Source organism: Stegodyphus dumicola, chromosome X2, assembly GCF_044657685.1.
Source record: "Stegodyphus dumicola isolate Sdum_Otavi_A_Nest chromosome X2, ASM4465768v1".
NCBI classification, from domain to species: Eukaryota; Metazoa; Arthropoda; class Arachnida; order Araneae; family Eresidae; genus Stegodyphus; species Stegodyphus dumicola.
Window position 1 is genome coordinate 107775128 of NC_140781.1, and position 17747 is coordinate 107792874.

Genomic DNA, 17747 nt, shown 5'->3' on the forward strand with positions numbered 1-17747 from the left:
TGACCATTATGGTTTGTTCTATGGGCGAATTGAAAAGAGGATTGTTTTTTCACTCACTTCGTATACTTATTAAATTTCACTTTAAGGTTTAGATTTTATGTAAGTGTGTTTTGTTTTTTTTAGAATGAATATAAACTTTTACTGAATCTAACTAAAATGGCCGATATGAATAAAATGTTAAATTTCGTAATTTTTGTAAAATTGAGTTTTTAAAAACTGAAATATATTATAATTTGAATGTTTGTCATTAGAAACATATTCGTAGACCAACATCCATCGGTAGTCATTTACCAACGGTTGCTAAATAAAGACTGCGTAAGGACTTTTACCGACAAAGCATATATTTGTTCTCATACAATATTAAATACCTAATTTTAATGAAAAGCTCAATTTCAATTTTTATTTAAGTATGCAAATATAAATCCTAACAAAATGTTTATTAAAGCAACTAGTGATAACCTGCTTCGAAATAAATTAATAATATTAATGTAGAGATCTATTAGAAGTTTCTGAGTTCGGACTTTTCAGACTGTATTTTAGACTCGAATTAAAGCGGATTTTCTCAAATTAAAAACAAAGTAGTCTTCTTCAACCCTAACTGGTACTTAAGTCTATGAAATAATAATTTACGCAACTTAACCTGAATTTTTAAGACAACAATTTTAAAGAATGCTTAATACTTCGAAAAGTCTCCGAGTCCGCTAACTTTAAAACGAAATGAGAAGACTTCGAAATAAAAAAATGATTTTGTAATATAGTTAAATTTCTGATTTTTTTCTATAAAGCATAGTATCTACTCTAATCTGTTAATTAACCTTATATTATGTTAGTTCATTTTTTACTAGATTTGAGTATTCTTCTAATCTGTTTAGTTAAAGCCCCTGTTTTATAAAAGGCTTAATTCTTTTGTATGAAGCTTCATACAGCAGGAAGCACGTTTAAGGTGCAAGAAAAAAGTTTAAATTAGGCTTGGAAATTTGCATCCTTAAATGTTTGAATCCAACAGCGTTTGAAATAGATTCGAGATTGGAAAGATTGAAGCTTGTGCTTTTTTCGAAATTCTAATCTTTCGAATTATAATTTAAGAAACCTTTAAACGTTTTTATCTTTTTTGTTCTAATAGAAACGGTTAGAATTATAACAACTGCAACAACAGGAGAGCTGTATCTAGATTATAGTCTATCATTCCGAGGAATTTATCTGAATTATCGTGCACGTTTTTGAAAATCCTCTTTTTGTCTCGACAGTTAGATAATTCATTACTAGGTCTAGGAATATTTTAAAATTTTAATAAATATAAGTGAATTTTTAAGAAAATATTCTTGAATTTGTTTTTCATTAAACACAAATTTAAAATTTTGTTTTACTGGAAACCTTTTAGTAGTATATTAATTATTTTTTATTTTCCCCTTCTTATTATTATTCTTATGAGAGGGATTTAAGCGATTTTCGTTTGACTTCTAATTAAAATATATGCACATACTTGAAACATTAATCGAAAATATTTGAATAGCATTTTTAGAACAGCAATAAGCCAGTGTTTATCTCTGAAATATATATATTCTCACTTACTGATTTTTTTAAAATGTTTCCCATAATAAAGCATGTCTAAGATTTTCCGTTTAGTTTTATTTCCAAAAATTAGAAACATTAAAAAAATAAATTTATATGCTTACCTTCAGTTCATTGGTTTTATTAATTTACAACATATCTAGATTATACACATTCACACTAAATAATATATACTCGCACTAAATAGTTAAAAGCTACTTATTTTGTTAAACTTCGCATACTTATTAAATAACATTTTAAGGTTTAGGTTTTATGTAAGCGCATTTACCAACGAAAATTTAGTGTATATTCTTAATGTCTAATATAAGTGTCTTGAGATTTTCTTAAAACATAGTTTTTTTTTCCTATTGAATGCGTCTAGAACATTTTAATGTAACATTTAATTTGAGTTTAACTAACAGTAAAAACGTTTATTTTAAATCTTTCCTTTATGCATCATTTTATCATTTGCTTGCTTATTCCAGATATTTATGCAGATATGATTGGTAAGCGGGGTAGTGTAAGCTAAGAGTATTAATCACAGCCGGACGACCGGTTTTAGAAAGAATGGCTGTATTTTTGGCTGCGACGCGTGCCTTGTGTCAGGAAAGCAACTGCTCGAGCGGGAGGAGATAGCCAAATATTAGTTCAGGTTGGTAAGTTTATCTTGATTTATATTAGGTTGTCCGTTTCACGAGTGTTGTAGACTTGAATAGAAATACCAAAATTGTGGCATTGTTTCGAGTTGATTTGTACGTTTCAGCTACTGAATGCAAAATCAAGAACACGTATTTTCGTTTTGCATTTATTTTATTTTAGAACTCGCAAGCTGTGAGCTAAAAATAAAATCAGATTTTACGTGCTTGTGTATTTGTGCTTTCGCTTTTCGAATCAGTTTAAGCTTCAGGCGATTACTCTAAACATAGCTTTAAGGTAACGTTTGAGGGTTGTGAGTTTGACGAAGATACTTAGCTACTTAAAAAAACCTCTTAAATGTTATAACGTATCGCATACTTTAATTACCTGAAGTTGTGTGGCAACTTCATAGTTAGATCAATGTGACAAAAATTCCTTGGTGTAGTTAACTAAAAATGCTAATTTCACTCAATATACGAATCACCAATATTTTACTGTTTTACCACGACTCTGTTTTTGGTTCTTGGAACAATGATGTAAACTAATCACGAGAAATACGGTTTCGATCACTTTGCATTCAAATGAGTTTTATTGTGCTCTTTGTTTTATAAAGTGTGATGGTAAGAATCTTGCCTAATTTTATTTTTAAGCATTTAAAAACCGAAAGAAAGCTCCATTACATATAAAATATGATGTGCTAAGAAAGATGCTGACAACGCACATTTTGTGAAAAGTATTTTGAGTATGAAAGTAAGTTAATCCAAGAAAACGTGTCTAACTTTATTTGTTTGCATTGTAAAAATCACAAGGAAGCCTTGTAATGTGCGAAAATGATGATCTAGGGGGCTTAACAAAACTGTACCTATGAGTAAACTAAGTACAAGTAAACTAATTTCGTGGTGAAAGATTTATGAATAATCGATTCTTAATTTTAGAAAGGACTACACAAAGGAAACCAATTTAGCAGCATTTTTGCATAACGTTAAGTGGTAACAAAAGCTTAGAATATTGATTACGACGTAAGTATTTTTAAAAAATCCATTATGGTTACGATGACTTATTTTCTGAGGAAGAATAAACGCTGAAATTAATCAGCATTTATTAAGCTAGCCTCGTTAATTTGTAACAATAAGGATCTAAAGAACCCAAGGAATTAAAACATATAGTTTCAAAATGTAGCCTTTTCCATATTTAGTGTAGAGAACAGAGCTTTCTTATGGAAATTACAGTATCTAAGAAATTAAGAATAAAAGTGTATCTCAGACTGTTTTCCATGGGATTTTTCTTGTATGAAAATAAATTTGCTCTCGCATACTCGCCTGCAAATATATCCTCTAATGTTTTTCCGTAAATGAAATATTTCGTAGTTACCTTTCAAAAATTACGACGTGAAGGATTTTTTTCTCACTCCATTTAGTCAGCCGTGAAGCAGAAATTTCATTAATGAAACTGATCGAATGAATATTTGATACTCGGTACAATGAAAATTGAAAAATAAAATTTTGCCAAACTTTATTTTTCAATTTCTGCTCTGAATTGAAAAAGAGATCCATTATTCTGTGCGGCTATAAAAATGCTAATGGCTTATGCTCCTTCTAATTTGGCTGAAATACGATTTTCGGATGTTGCAGCACAGGTTTAATCGAAAATTCGTTTAGTGTCGAAGTGAGATATTTTCATGAAATTGATAAAACTTTAAATAGGAACACATTTTAGGTAATGAAAGAGAATGTACATTAAGAAAGGAATTTTTAAATTAAAGCAAATTCACATTTACTGCTATTATTTTGTTTCATAAGAAGTGGCTGAGACTAAGGATGAAGTCTTTGATTATGTATATGGTGCAAATATTTCCCTTAATGAAATTGTAATTTGAAATTTACAGAAATTTACTTTAAATAAAAACGATTTGTTTGTTGGCTGTGTGCCATAGTCACTGTAGAGATAAGGCGAGAGCTAAACTGTGAGACTAGCACTGCGAGCTAACTAAACTGTGAGATTAGCACTTTTTCTAGCTTTTCAGTTTATCAGTGTGAAGAAAAGCGAGAATAATAAAGTGGAGGTAAACGTACTTTTTTAAAAAACTAATTATTTTCAGGTTACAGATATTTTGACGGCAAAAATGCTCATATTCCGTGTTGTAGACTATGAAGCAATTTAGTATCTACTTAAATGAATAAACATAATGTTTTTAAAAACTTGTAATTATCGAATGTGCTTATTTAAACATGCAATTTGAAATAACTTATATTTGATTTTTTAAATGCTCATAAACCGAGAAATATATAAGAATATCTAATTTATATATAAACGTACTCTAAGAAGTACCTCTGAACATACCTCTAAATGTACAATATACCTGTGAATGTGAATCTCATACTTATACAAATATTAGCAATACCAAAGTACATAAAAGTGAGAAAACAAACTTTTCATTTTCTTTATAATTTTACTTGTATTTAAATTTGTTTTTTTTTTTTTTTTTTTTTTTTTTGAATCCCAGATATTTGTAACCCGATTTAAGGTAAGTAACAAAACGTAATTGCTGCATCTCCTCACCCTTACATCTGAGATTTAAGAAACAATGTTTGATGATTTTTATTTATGAAAATTTGAAAGCAACTAAATTGTTTTTCTTAATTCGTCAATATAACAATTTTCAATTTAATTTTTCCATACATTTATTTTGATTGAATAAGTTTGCAATATAACAATTTGAAGTAATTCAAATGCTACGTTCACTGGAAAGTCTGCTAAACAGAGGAGAAATAACCCTTTGAAAGATGCTGACAAGAAAGAGCAGAAATTTAAAACAAGAATAAAAGAACATCTGAAATAGTTCAAGAATGATAATGTTATATTTCTTCGATTAAATAGTCTCAGAAAGGCACCCACCGGCGGCCGAGCGGTAAAGTCGCTGAACACTGGTAGTTCGGTCCGAGGTTCGAATCTCGCGAACGGGCTGGCTGCATGGGCGTGCGTTTTCGTGGTTTTCCCCATGTGTAACGTGTATACGAGCCAGTTTCCCGTAAAAAAGTCCTCCACGAAGGCATTCCTCCCTTTAGGCAGATAACCCTCGAGGCTTTGCTATAATCGCACACACACACTGAGAGAGGCAAATACAACTCCAGAATTAACAAATCTCATTCAGAAAATGGAAAACTGTTTATCTCTTCTGTTCAAGGAGATTCTGTGAAAATGGATTATTTGGAGAACTTGCAGCCAAGTAAACATTCCCACGTAATCCTAAAGTAATAGAACGCTTAGAGTGTGTTAGAAACTATAGAGATTGGGTAGTCGAATAATAGATGAAAGTACTGTGGACAAATTTTGCACTTGTATTAGTTGAAGAAAAATGGAAGGTGTAGATCGTTAAAAAACAAATATGTGGGTACTCTCGTTTTGGGTTTTACTGATCAGAAAGTAAAATCTTTATGCAATATTTATGGAAAAAATGGAACAGAACATTCATAAAATTCTTGTTTAATCATGATGTAACAATTAGTCTTCTAAGTACTGGGTAAATATTTTATTATGAACAAGCACATCTCTGAAGCTTGTCATCTATTTGAAGCACATCTCTAATTTCTGTAAAATATCTGTCAAAAGCAGAAGCAAGAAGCAATGGGAGTGTTTGAAATCTTGTGCCATCTGCTATAAAATTGTTAGCTCAATAACGCTGTACACGTATGGGAATTCGTTGATCAAGAACTTAAAACTTTTAAATTATCTGAAAAGGGAGAAAGCACAATAAGTTTAAAAATAGCCAGAAAGAAACGTTAGTAAAATTAGTATCCTCAACACCGCAGGAGTTCAGAAATTACGGTCAGAGGGAAATATGTGTCACATTAAATAGACTGGTGACACCGTACGTGTTTCGACCTAAGGTGTTGAAACAACCTAAGGCATAACTTTTGGATAAGTAAGTTAATAAAAATAAGTAAAATTAAGGGGGAATTTGTTTAATAATATGTCTAATTTTTAGGCACTGAATTTCCTGATTAATGTCTTCAACTGTAATGCAAATATTTTTAATTCTCAGAATGTTTTTAATATTAATCAGAATATTTTTAATTCTCAGAATATGGTTGATAATGGTGTTAGCAACTGCGTTTCGTAATTACTGGAATTGTTTTCATTAAGTTTTAAATATTTTGGATAAATATTAATTGTTTCGATTAAAATAGAATTATTGTGTATTTCCTGTTAGAATGTAGTACTCTTTAATGATCTAATTTTTATTTTTAGCTTAATTATATATACATGGCTCCTTGCAAATGGCTCTTTGCACTTTGGTAGCTGAGGTTGACGTTTCGATAAAACCATCGAAACTAGTCCTGTGAAAATTTGCAAATATAACGCTGAATTCATTGTTTGACTTCTAAATTAATAAAGTTGCTATTGTTTAAATTAAATGAATAAACATTTTATTGTTTTTGATAGTATAAGCTTCTATGTATTCTTTGAACAACTGGTGAAAAAAACAGAAATACGCGAGGTCAGAACTGGCCTTGTTTTCACATTTTTACAAAATGCTCTCTTTCTTTATATATATATATATGTATGTTTATTTTCGAATAAATATAATGGCAAAAATCATTATTATTTAACTCATTAATTTTCATTTTAATATTTCTCATTCATTTATTAATTCGACAAAACATATTATTATTTTGTAATCAAGCTATAAATAACTATTTAAATAATCCCTGTATTAGGAAGCATTGAGAAACACTACTGTGAAATGTAGGATGTCATGCGAACCATCGATTAATGCGTTATACTTACCTTTAAGCTGCTTGAAATGTTAATGTATATTTTAGATTCTCTGTTTAAATGTTCAGTGAATTTTAACTATATTTCACTTCATAGTTACAGCACATCACTGTACTGTTCACTAAGCTTAGAAATATGAAGGAATTATGAATACATAACCTACAAACGAAATAAAATCAATGGCTGTACAATGATCTAAAGACTCTGAAAGTAGGATGTTATGGTGCATTTTATACAACTTTCGGAAATGTATGGGTTTAATTCCTACATTAATGTGCGAGTAATGTACCTTATTTAACAGGAATATAAACGTCCTGAATATTTTCGACAGCATTGAAAATTGCAAAATTATATATGAAGCAATGTATTTTAATTGCTAAGTATGATTTATTATACTCTAGTACCCACCCTTCCTTAATTTTTAAAATGGTGAAATTAGCGACTAAAATAAGTACTACAGCCGTTCATCGGGACATGAGTTCCCATATCTCGTACTAGATTCAAGATGCATAATATACTAGCAGTAAAAGTGGTTTTGAGAGTAACGTAGAATCTGCTCTAGAAATTTTAATCAAAATATTCTGGTCTATGTAAGAAAGAATGGTGTTTGGCAACAATAAGTTTACAAAAGTACTTCTTATACAATGTTCCAAAATTTCTAAACGTCATCAAGATAGATTCTGTTTTAGATGGTACCTTAAAATTCATGCATAATTGCAAAGAATTTTAATGAAGCCCAATTAATGATATATGATAAAAAATCATCAAATTGTCGAGCAATAAATGACAATTTCTCATCTTCATTTGTTAGAAATGTGTATGATATATTTTATTTAACCAGGACAAAAATGTGATATGTGTTAAACAGAAGAACATTTCATAGCACTCAATATTTCACAGCATAAAAACTTTATAGTCGTTCAATGGAAGCATCCATACCAACTGATTCTAGTGGAAGTTTCATAATTTTGATATACTTGGAATGTTTCAGAAATAATAATTTATTATTAGTATTTCAGATTTTGTTTTTAGTAACAAAACTCTATTGTAATATTTATCTTTTTAGGATAAAAGTGGTAGTATTTGGAACAATAGAAAGATAAAATTGTAATATTCAAAGATTTTTTAAATAATCTTTCTCTTTTTACGATAAGAATGGTAGTATTTTGAACAGCAGAAAGACGAAATTGTCTACTCTTTCTAATAATTGCAGTTATATTTTCTATGTCATGCCATTTAAAACCTTCAAGTTGGTAACATCATTAGCGAAAGAGGCACATTTCTAAACGTCATTTTTCTTTCCCAAATTAAGGAGAATAGCTAGCATTTGCTTTTTTTCAGTCTCTTCTCGTTATTTTTAAGTAAAAATTTGCTTTTAAAGCTTTCAAAATCACGGTTAGCAATTCGGATTGATTACTGGACAAAATTTTAATATCGGGGCAAAAACCTACTTTTCAGTTGATCTTCAAAATGGCTAATCTGTAAGGTAACAAAATATGTGTATCCCAGTTTTTTCAATTAAAATTACACAATTCCAGAGTTCTGTATGGAAAACATTGAACTTTTGCAGTAATTTAATTCTTAAAGTATAGCAGAAAATTTATAGAAACTATTGAAAAGTACAAATTTTAAATATTATTTTTCACATGTATGATTTCTTCATATACAAGTAAGATTCATGTGGGTGATTCATGTGACATCAGTAAGATTCGTAAGATCTTGAATGTTACATTCATTTTCGTACTCATCAATGAAGTACTATAAATTAATTTTGTAATTATAGACAGAACAATTTGGATTTTTATTTCTAGTTATAAAGATTTTCTGCATGAAAAAAGTGTGGTTCTGGACAAAGAAGTTTCGTCTTAAATTACAGATCATCTGCAGAATCAAAGGAATGCTTTAACAGTGTTCACCTATATTATCAAAATAGAATTTACGGAGTTTTTAAATCAGATAAAAAGATGAATTGTTAAGAATATGAAAACTCGAACGATTTAATGTCATATAGAAAAAGAATCAACTTAAACAATGAAGGTAATTACGTTGAAAAGTACATTTTGAATAGAACTTTAAGATATAAATAAAGTTATTGTAAAATTTTGCTCCTGTTTTGTTTTCTCAGGTAGTGCAACTAACGTTTTGACTGACCCTCGTATAATTGAGCCAATCCATCTGTTTAAATTCGATTATAGTTTTCAAAGCGAATAAAAATAAAACTCCATTGTTTGCCTTTTGTATAAATTGTGCTGTAATGTTTTAAAAGCACTTGAATTTAAAAGACGTTTCATGTCATTCATAGCAGGAAAAGAATGATTAATTGAATCGTTTATTGTGATTCGATTAACTTATTATTTACTGGCATTATGTTTCTTTCTAGCATTGTTATTCTAATAACGATGCAATGCATGATCGTAATGCGAATGCAGTGGTAATAATAATGAACTATTCTTGTTTTTGGATGTGATGATAAGTAAGATCGTAACATATCAGTTCAGATGTTCATGAATTCCAGCAATATTTATGTTAACGAGTTATTAAAAAAAATTGCTAAATGAGATTTGGATAATACATCTGTCATTTAAAGCTGTCATTATACAATAAATTTTTAAAAAATTACGTAGTGATTAAATAACATACCTATTTAGCTAAAGTAAAAAACTCTCTTGATGGGTGGGGAAGGAGGTGAAGAATGATTTGATGACGTTGAATCGAAGAATTATATGATGGAGTGGCGTTGAAGAATTTACAAGCAGCTCTTCTCTTTAGCAGAAAACAATTTTTCAACAGCTAGTCTGAAATGGAAAGAAGATAATTTCATATATTGAGATACTCATTTTATGTATAAAGAATACCTTTTATAAGAAGAAAATTGATATATGTATGTATAGTATATATATATATATATATTCTTATAATGAATATATATATATATATACGTGCGATAAAAAGTATAAAAGCAAAAATTATAATCTAAAAAGGCCTCTTAATTGCTTTTTTAATTCGGGTTCTTTCTACGTAGTAATAGCTTTCTAGAACTGCATAGTTTCTAGATCGATGTATGTCACATGACTGGCGTAACGCCAATCACGTATCCGTTTCAGAACCTGAACTCAAAATTTTGGGAACTAAATTTCTGACCTTAACCAAATCTTCCTCTTGGTGAGCTTCCCTGTTGGATAACTGAGTACTTTCAGCTTCACCCTCTATGCTGCTTGGATGCAATTTCGCAGTGTTTTCTTCCTATCGTAATAGTATTCAAAAATGTAAATGTTCTGAAAATAGGCACAACTAGAGTGCCAAGTAAACTGTGGTCACAAATAAATCTGGAATTTAATTTGCCTGAATTGCCAAGTTTTCTATTCATTATGGATTAGCATTCTATGCAGTCAAAATTCTCTCCCCTTCAAATTAAATTAAAATAATTTTAATTCCAAATTTGATTTTTTTTAAATCTGGCTTATTTTTGTCTTAAAATGTTTCTCTAAATTATTATCGTGGGGCAATGGTAACTTCTGTTTTCCAAATTTTCTAGACATAGGTTGATCATACAAATGATTTATCTAACATGAATTTTAGATTTTGTGGCTTTAATTTTTTATTTCAAGTACAATTTTAGTCAATCAGGATGTGTACCCGTGCTTCACCGAAGTATTATCATAGAAACTGGAGCAATGATTGTCGAAGAGAATTAGTTAATGCCTTCATGTGCTAATGACGCCAGTTCTAATCCTCAAAACATCTACGGCTCGGCCTTTCTGCGTGCGCAGCTAGGAATCATCTAGTCATCTACACTGAATCATTCCACAACAAGTGTGCTACAATTTTAAATATTTAAAGGGAAAATGCATTCTTCGAAATTTAACCCAGCATATTCGGTAACTTAATAAGTGCAACGAAATTCAACTAGAATCACAGATTTGCTGGCGAGTGCTTAAAAATGCAACCTAGTTCCAGCCGTTAAAATTAATCCATCTTCTTTTTATTATAAAATGATTTGACGAGTGTTTCCAAAGTGCCAACGTTCCCAATCGTTTTAATGTTTTGAAGGTCACCGAAATGCGTAGCTTCATTCGTCCTCTTTTGTGAATAACTTAACGTTTTTTCTTCGCCAGTGCGGGACTGAAATCAAATCAATGCTTAAACTGTGCGCTAGAAGATTAGTTCCCTTCTGCGTTCTCTAATCGTGAAGATATTACGAATAATCGATGTTAATTGGTCCGATTCTTAAATTTTAACTTATTATTACTATATTGAATTATTTAAAAAAATTGTAGCATTAATTTCGAAATCAAACAACAACAATCAGCGTTATATTTTCAAATTTTCATTGTGAAAATTTGAAAATATAACGCTGATTTTTGTTGTTTGATTTCTAAATCAATACTTGTTCGACATGTTATTGTATCTTAATTTATAGCCTTGTTTGATGAAAATACAGAATTAAAATTTTGCGGTATCAAAAGATTTAACTATTCATTGATTTCTAAATCAATACTTGCTCGACATGTTATTGTATCTTAAATTGTAGCCTTGTTTGATGAAAATACAGAATTAAAATTTTGCGGTATCAAAAGATTTAACTATTCGTAATTATGTGAGAAAATTTAAGCAGCGAGGTAGTTTAACTATTTTAAGAGAAGGATATTAAGATAATTAATTATATTTTTGAATTTAAGTTGAAGATTTTGAATTGTTGATAAGAAATTTTAATTGAATAAAATAATTTTGAAAAATTAGTATAGAACATGATAAACAGTGATTTTGAGTATTACTATAGAAGACATTAAATTTTTTGATATAGAATAGTGTAATTGTAAGGATTTATTTTATTCTAACCAATTATTTTTATTTTTCTTTCCTTTTCCTTCTGATTTCAGTTTCCTGCCCGAATGTAAATTTTGTAATGACGTAGTATTCAAATTTCAACGAGTTTCAGAAGCAGTACTTAAGCTGCATGTCAAGAGTTCAAAAATGCTGCGACTTTAAAACAAGCTCTCTAGTCGGTGTTCCACACACTTTCAGTTCGTACTGATATTTCTCGGCTTTGCTGTAACGAAATCAGCATAAACTGTAAGGATCTTAAGTTTTACTAACGTTTATTTTATTTTAAATCTTTACTATCATTTCTTATTTTCTACTTCCGGCCAGAATTATAAGCGTGAAGGTTTTTATGCAAAGTTTGTCTGGCGAACGCCAAATATTTAAGTTGTGGCCTTTTGCCAAGCGAGAGAGAGGAAGCAGTGAGTCAAAGCAGGCCGCTTATCTTAGAAGTTACGCAGTTGCTGTTTGCCTTCCAGGCCAGAGGTTTTAATCCTCTTGATAAATTCAAACGTATTGTAGTGTTCACAGTCTCTGTGCTACATACGCTTCCTGTTATTATAAGGCCAATCTTCCACGTGTATTATTCTAAAGTTAAATTAGAGTTTAGTTTTATTTTTATACTTTTACGTTAGACCCCAAGTGGCGGGTCAGTGTATTCCGAAGTACGGAAGATATTGTATATAGAGAAAAATAAAGGGTTTTGTATACCCTTCGTCTGTATCCTGTCTACTTACCACAATTAGTGAACATAGCTTTAGTAAGCTCTCTGTTCCGAGTCAGGTCCTTGTATGTTCCCGAAGAAGGTTAGAAGGAACATTGACCCTGATAGTGGCGCCCAACGAAGAAGAATAACCATGGCCGAGTTTCAAGAAGAACCTGTGCTGCCTGCAGAAAAGGCTCAGAATCCAGAAATGCCAGCTGCCGCCCTGGAAGGATTCGGTTACATCGTCCAGACCATGCGCGCTTCGATGAAACCAGAAGCAACGTTTAATGGAAACTCACCGGTAACCAGTTTTTTGGAAAAATTGGATGCCCACTTCATGCTCTACCCCGTGCACGAGTTTCAAAAAGTTACCTTAGCTACCAGCGCTTTGAGGGGCCAAGCGCTTAACTGGTTCAAATGTATAGGCAGAAGTCTCTTGGGTCAAGCCGGAAGTCCCACCTAAACTTACGAAAATTTCAAGACTGCCCTACTAAAAGCCTTCCCTGTTGTAAGGGATCGTGCGAAATTAGAAACGGAACTTTTCAGTATATATCAACAAAGAATCGAAAACCTCTCGAGCTTTATTTTAAGAAAAATTCACGTTTTCAAGCTCTTGTATGGAAACCGTCCGGATCCTGAAATAATTCAAGTGATTTTGCCGAGGTTGCTGCCCCAAGTGCAAGACTTTATTGAATTAAGAAATCCGACTACACTGGAAAAGTTATTTGAGCTAGCAAACCAGTTTGAAAGTAGAAGAACGGCGGACGTCGAAAGAAGACGCCAATATCAACAGCGAAACCAATTTGGTACGCCAAGACTACAGCAAACTCAAACACACGGCTACGGAGGCAAAGCGAATCAGTGGGCAAGGAAACCCGAGCATTCAAAAACAGCCGGCGAACGTCGACAGTTCAATAGCAACCCAGGAAAAAAGTCTCAAGGCCAGTGGAAAAAGAAGGAAAGCAAGGAAAGGAAAAATAATTTAAACTAAAACGGATTTCTGCTGACGAGAGGGTGCGGAAATCCGAAGGCCACGAAAACCCCTCTTCCTACAAGTTAAATACAGTAATGGTGAAAAATTTGACTCTTCCGAAGATTGAAGTCTTGGTGAATAATATCCCAGCCACCGCACTCCTGGATACCGGCGCGCAGTCTTCTTGTGTGGCAGAAGAGTTTTTTAGGAAGTATTTTCGCAAATACCGCATATATAATGCGGATAATACGACAGTATTAGCGGCGCAAGGAGAAAAATGTAAGTGCGTACGTAAAGTACCTTTGTCTATCCGTATCAAGGACGAACAAGTAAAGGTGATGTTTTTTATAGTAAAGAATCTGCAAGCACATTTAATCTTAGGAATAGATTTTCTTTCAGACGCACAAGCTACACTGGATTTTAATGAAGCGTCCCTTAAGCTGACAATGAAACCAGTGTGTGTAGAAAAGGCTGAACCGCCAAGGTTAAATCTTGACCACCTGCCTAATGACGAGCAAGATAGAATCCGACAAGTGGTAAGTGAATTTGCTTCCTTATTTAGTGATATTCCAGGATTTACTCAGGCTACTAACCATAGTATTGACACCGGAGATGCAATTCCAGTTCGCCAAAAACCATACCGGTATGATAAGAATAAGGAAAAAATTATAGAATGGCATATTACCGATATGCTACGTAAAAAGATCATAAGGCCCATCTCAAGTAGTTATGCTAGCCCGGTGGTTTTATGTAAGAAAAATAATGACTATCCTTTGACACATCCAAAAAGATGGAGATTCGCTATTGATTACCGTAAATTAAATTCCATAACGAAATATCCGGTATATCCGTTACCGATCATAGAAGAAATTTTAAGCAACATAAAATCAACCAAATTTATGACGACTTTAGACTTAACGACTGGTTATTTTCAAATAGGGGTGAGGCCTGAGGACGTGCCTAAGACTGCTTTTATAACCAAGTCTGGCACTTATGCATTTTTGCGTATGCCGTTTGGCCTTTCAGGGGCTCCAGCAACATTTCAGCGATGCATGGACATTGTGTTAAGACCTGTTCTTGGAAAGTCCACATTTATCTATTTAGATGATATTATTACTAGTGATAATCTCGACCAACATGTACAGGATTTAAGACAGGTGTTTTCTTTATTAAATGAGGCCGGTCTAAAAGTTAATGTCGAAAAGTGCAAATTTGCAGCCCCTGAATTAAAATATTTAGGTTACAAAATATCTCAAAAAGGGATCGAGACAGATGAATCAAAAATAATCGCTGTACAAAAGTATCCGACTCCAAACACGGCAAAGAAACTCTCTTCTTTTCTAGGACTTTGTTCATATTATAGGTCCTTTATAAAAGATTTTGCGGCTATCGCTGAGCCATTGTTAAAATTAAAAAGGAAAAAGGCAAGATTCTCGTGGACGGCCGAAGCCAATAGTGCTTTCGAAAAATTAAAACAAGCATTAACGCAAGCCCCTGTGTTGAAATTTCCTGAAAAGGATGAGAATTTAGAAATTTCAGCGGATGCTTCGGATTATGCGGTAGGAGCGGTACTTTCGCAAAATCAGCAGCCCGTGGCATTTTTTAGCCGAACTTTAAATCAAACACAAAGAAACTATTCCGCGACCGAGAGAGAGGCACTTGCAGTTCTGTTAGCAGTGCAAAAGTTCAGAGTCTATTTTGGAAAGGCGCCGATAACAGTGTACTCTGATCATGCGGCGGTAACTAGATTGTACTCAGGAAAAAATTTATCCCCAAGGTTAATAAGATGGGCACTCAAGCTGCAAGAATATAATCTGGTAATCAAGCATACCCCTGGAAAGGAAAATATCGTAGCAGATGCCCTATCAAGGATTAAAATAGACGAACAAGGCAATACCGTAAAGATGGCAATGCTTACAGCGTGTACAATAAATTCCCGAGAAACTGTAATAACCGAACTGGGTAAGGATCCTGAGTTTGGAAGCATTTATGAGTATTTGAAGGATCCTGAAAATTTTAGCCACCAATATATTGTGGCGATAAGAAATAGGGCGGCCCATTACGAACTAATAGATGGTCTATTATTCTATACAAAAACTACGAATTCCAACAACGAATTTCGACCTGTTATCCCAGCTAGTCTTAGATTAAATATCCTGCAGGAGCTCCATGACAGCCCTTTAGCTTCTCATGCTGGTATTCGAAAAACTATCCAACGCGTACGCGAGGCAGTCTACTTTCCTGAACTGCAAAAGTTAACAAGGGCGTATGTCCAGTCCTGCCCAACATGTCAAGCAGTTAATTATATTAATTTCCGCCCGGCCGGGTTTCTAAATAGTATTAAATCCGAATTTCCAAATGAAATAATTGGCATCGATTTATTGGGCCCTTTCTAAAAAAGTCAGTTAAATAAAAGTCGCTATCTCCTTGTTATGGTTGATCATTTTCGTAAATGGACCGAAATCGTTCCCTTAAAACGAGCCTCCGCGAAATTAGTTACTGATTCTATTTTAAATAAATATATTTTAAAATACGCGGCGCCCCTAAAAGTTATATCGGATAATGGTCCTCAATTTGTAAGTAATATATTTGAAGACATGTGCCAAAAACTGGGCATACATCATTTAAAAATGGTCCCGTATCGACCGCAATCAAATATAGCGGAACGGGTCAATAGAAATATAGTGAAAATTATCCGTAGTTATGTTAAAAATTGTCATAAAAGCTGGGATAACTATGTCAATGAATTTGCTTTCGCTCTTAGGACCGCAAAACATGATACAATGGGCAAAACTCCTGCTGAGTTATTTCTAGGCAGAAAGATTATAACACCGTTAGATAAATTATTTTATGTGCAACAAAGAGCCCCAGAATTTAAAATGGGTGATATAGAAAAACTAATAAAAGAAGCAAAAAAAGAATACGGAAGTAGCACAAAGAAAACAGAAGCTATATTATGATTTGAAACGACGGGGAGTAACTTATAAAGTAGGGGATGAAGTTTTAAAAATTAAGCATTCACTTTCTTCAGCACCAGAAGATAAAACTGCCAAATTTTTCCCACGATTTGAAGGACCATATGTTATAGAAAAAATAACTCACGCTGTTGTAGTGTTAAAAGCCAGAAATGGTGAAACCTGTTCCGAAAACATTGATCAAATCAAGCCCTACTTCGATCGTAATAAAATGCAAATCTTTTCAGATCTTTTGCAGGATCCGGCACGGCAGACACCGCAGGTACAAGCTCCAGAGGTGGAAAAACGACAAGTACAAGGGCAAGCCAATGAGAGACAGAAGCAAGTGAAAAGAAAATTGCCCCGCGGAAAAATTGAAGGTAACAAGAAAAAGAAGCCGTTCCACCGTCCAGAAAAGAGAGTTCACGAACACCCCCAGAATGAAGAAGGGAGAAGGACGACGTATGTGAAGAGAACCAGGAGAAATGACGGCAACTATAACCCGGCTTTAAAACGGAAGATCTACTCGTCCGACAGAACTCTCAGCAGCAAAAGTCGCCGAACTACGGAAGGGCCATCAGCGGCGGAGGAAAAGTTACAAGGAAAATTTGAACGGCCAGCAACGAGGTCCAAGCAGGAACACGACAGAATTTTCCCGGTTCCGCCAAGACCAGCTGCCATCAAACGGCCAAGCCCACAAGCAGAGGAGAAAAAGAAGATATTCAAGGGTGGCCGAACTGGTGAAAAAAGGAAGCTTCCAGAGGAAAGCACTGAAGGGCGAGCCCGTACAAGAAGGAGGATAAATCAAACTACTATCTGCAGTACCTTTAAAGACTGGGCCCAGAAAAGGATGTCCGAATATTACAAAGATAAGTAAAATTTTATGTTACTTTGCAAACTTAAGTTAATCTTTCATTCTTACTGCAAGTGGCAGATTTCAAGAAGTTTTACCTCATGCGAGGTGTACCTTTATCGCCAAAAGGGCGAGGAATGAGTTGTGACCGATTTTCTTATTATGTTTTTCAATTACTCGCGCGTAAAACTAAATTTGATGTATAATAGCGTTGTGTAAAGACTTAAATACTGTAAAAAGTTATTGTATAAATTTTATTTAAAACATTCTAGCAAGAGAGAAGTTTTAGTCTGAAAGACTTTTTGAAATGTATTATTTCAATGTAGAAAGAATTGGCACTTGCTTTGAAAAGAATAGAAGTTAACAAGGTACTACTAATGTATGTTTTCAAATGTGTAAAATTAACGGCATGTTGATATGTTCTTATATACAATGTGAACTGTTATTTTAAATGTTAAGAAATACCGTGATATGGTA

At 32.8% G+C, this 17747-nt stretch overlaps 1 protein-coding gene across 1 annotated transcript in view; it reads right to left on the bottom strand.

The window, feature by feature from the left end:
* Nucleotides 1–17747, bottom strand: part of mAChR-A (muscarinic Acetylcholine Receptor, A-type) — a 443302-nt gene that overhangs the window by 110556 nt on the left and 314999 nt on the right. The window contains exon 5 of the mRNA XM_085809061.1: nucleotides 9604–9758. The gene's annotated coding sequence lies outside the window, so the exon portion shown is untranslated. The remainder of the gene's footprint in view (nucleotides 1–9603; nucleotides 9759–17747) is intronic.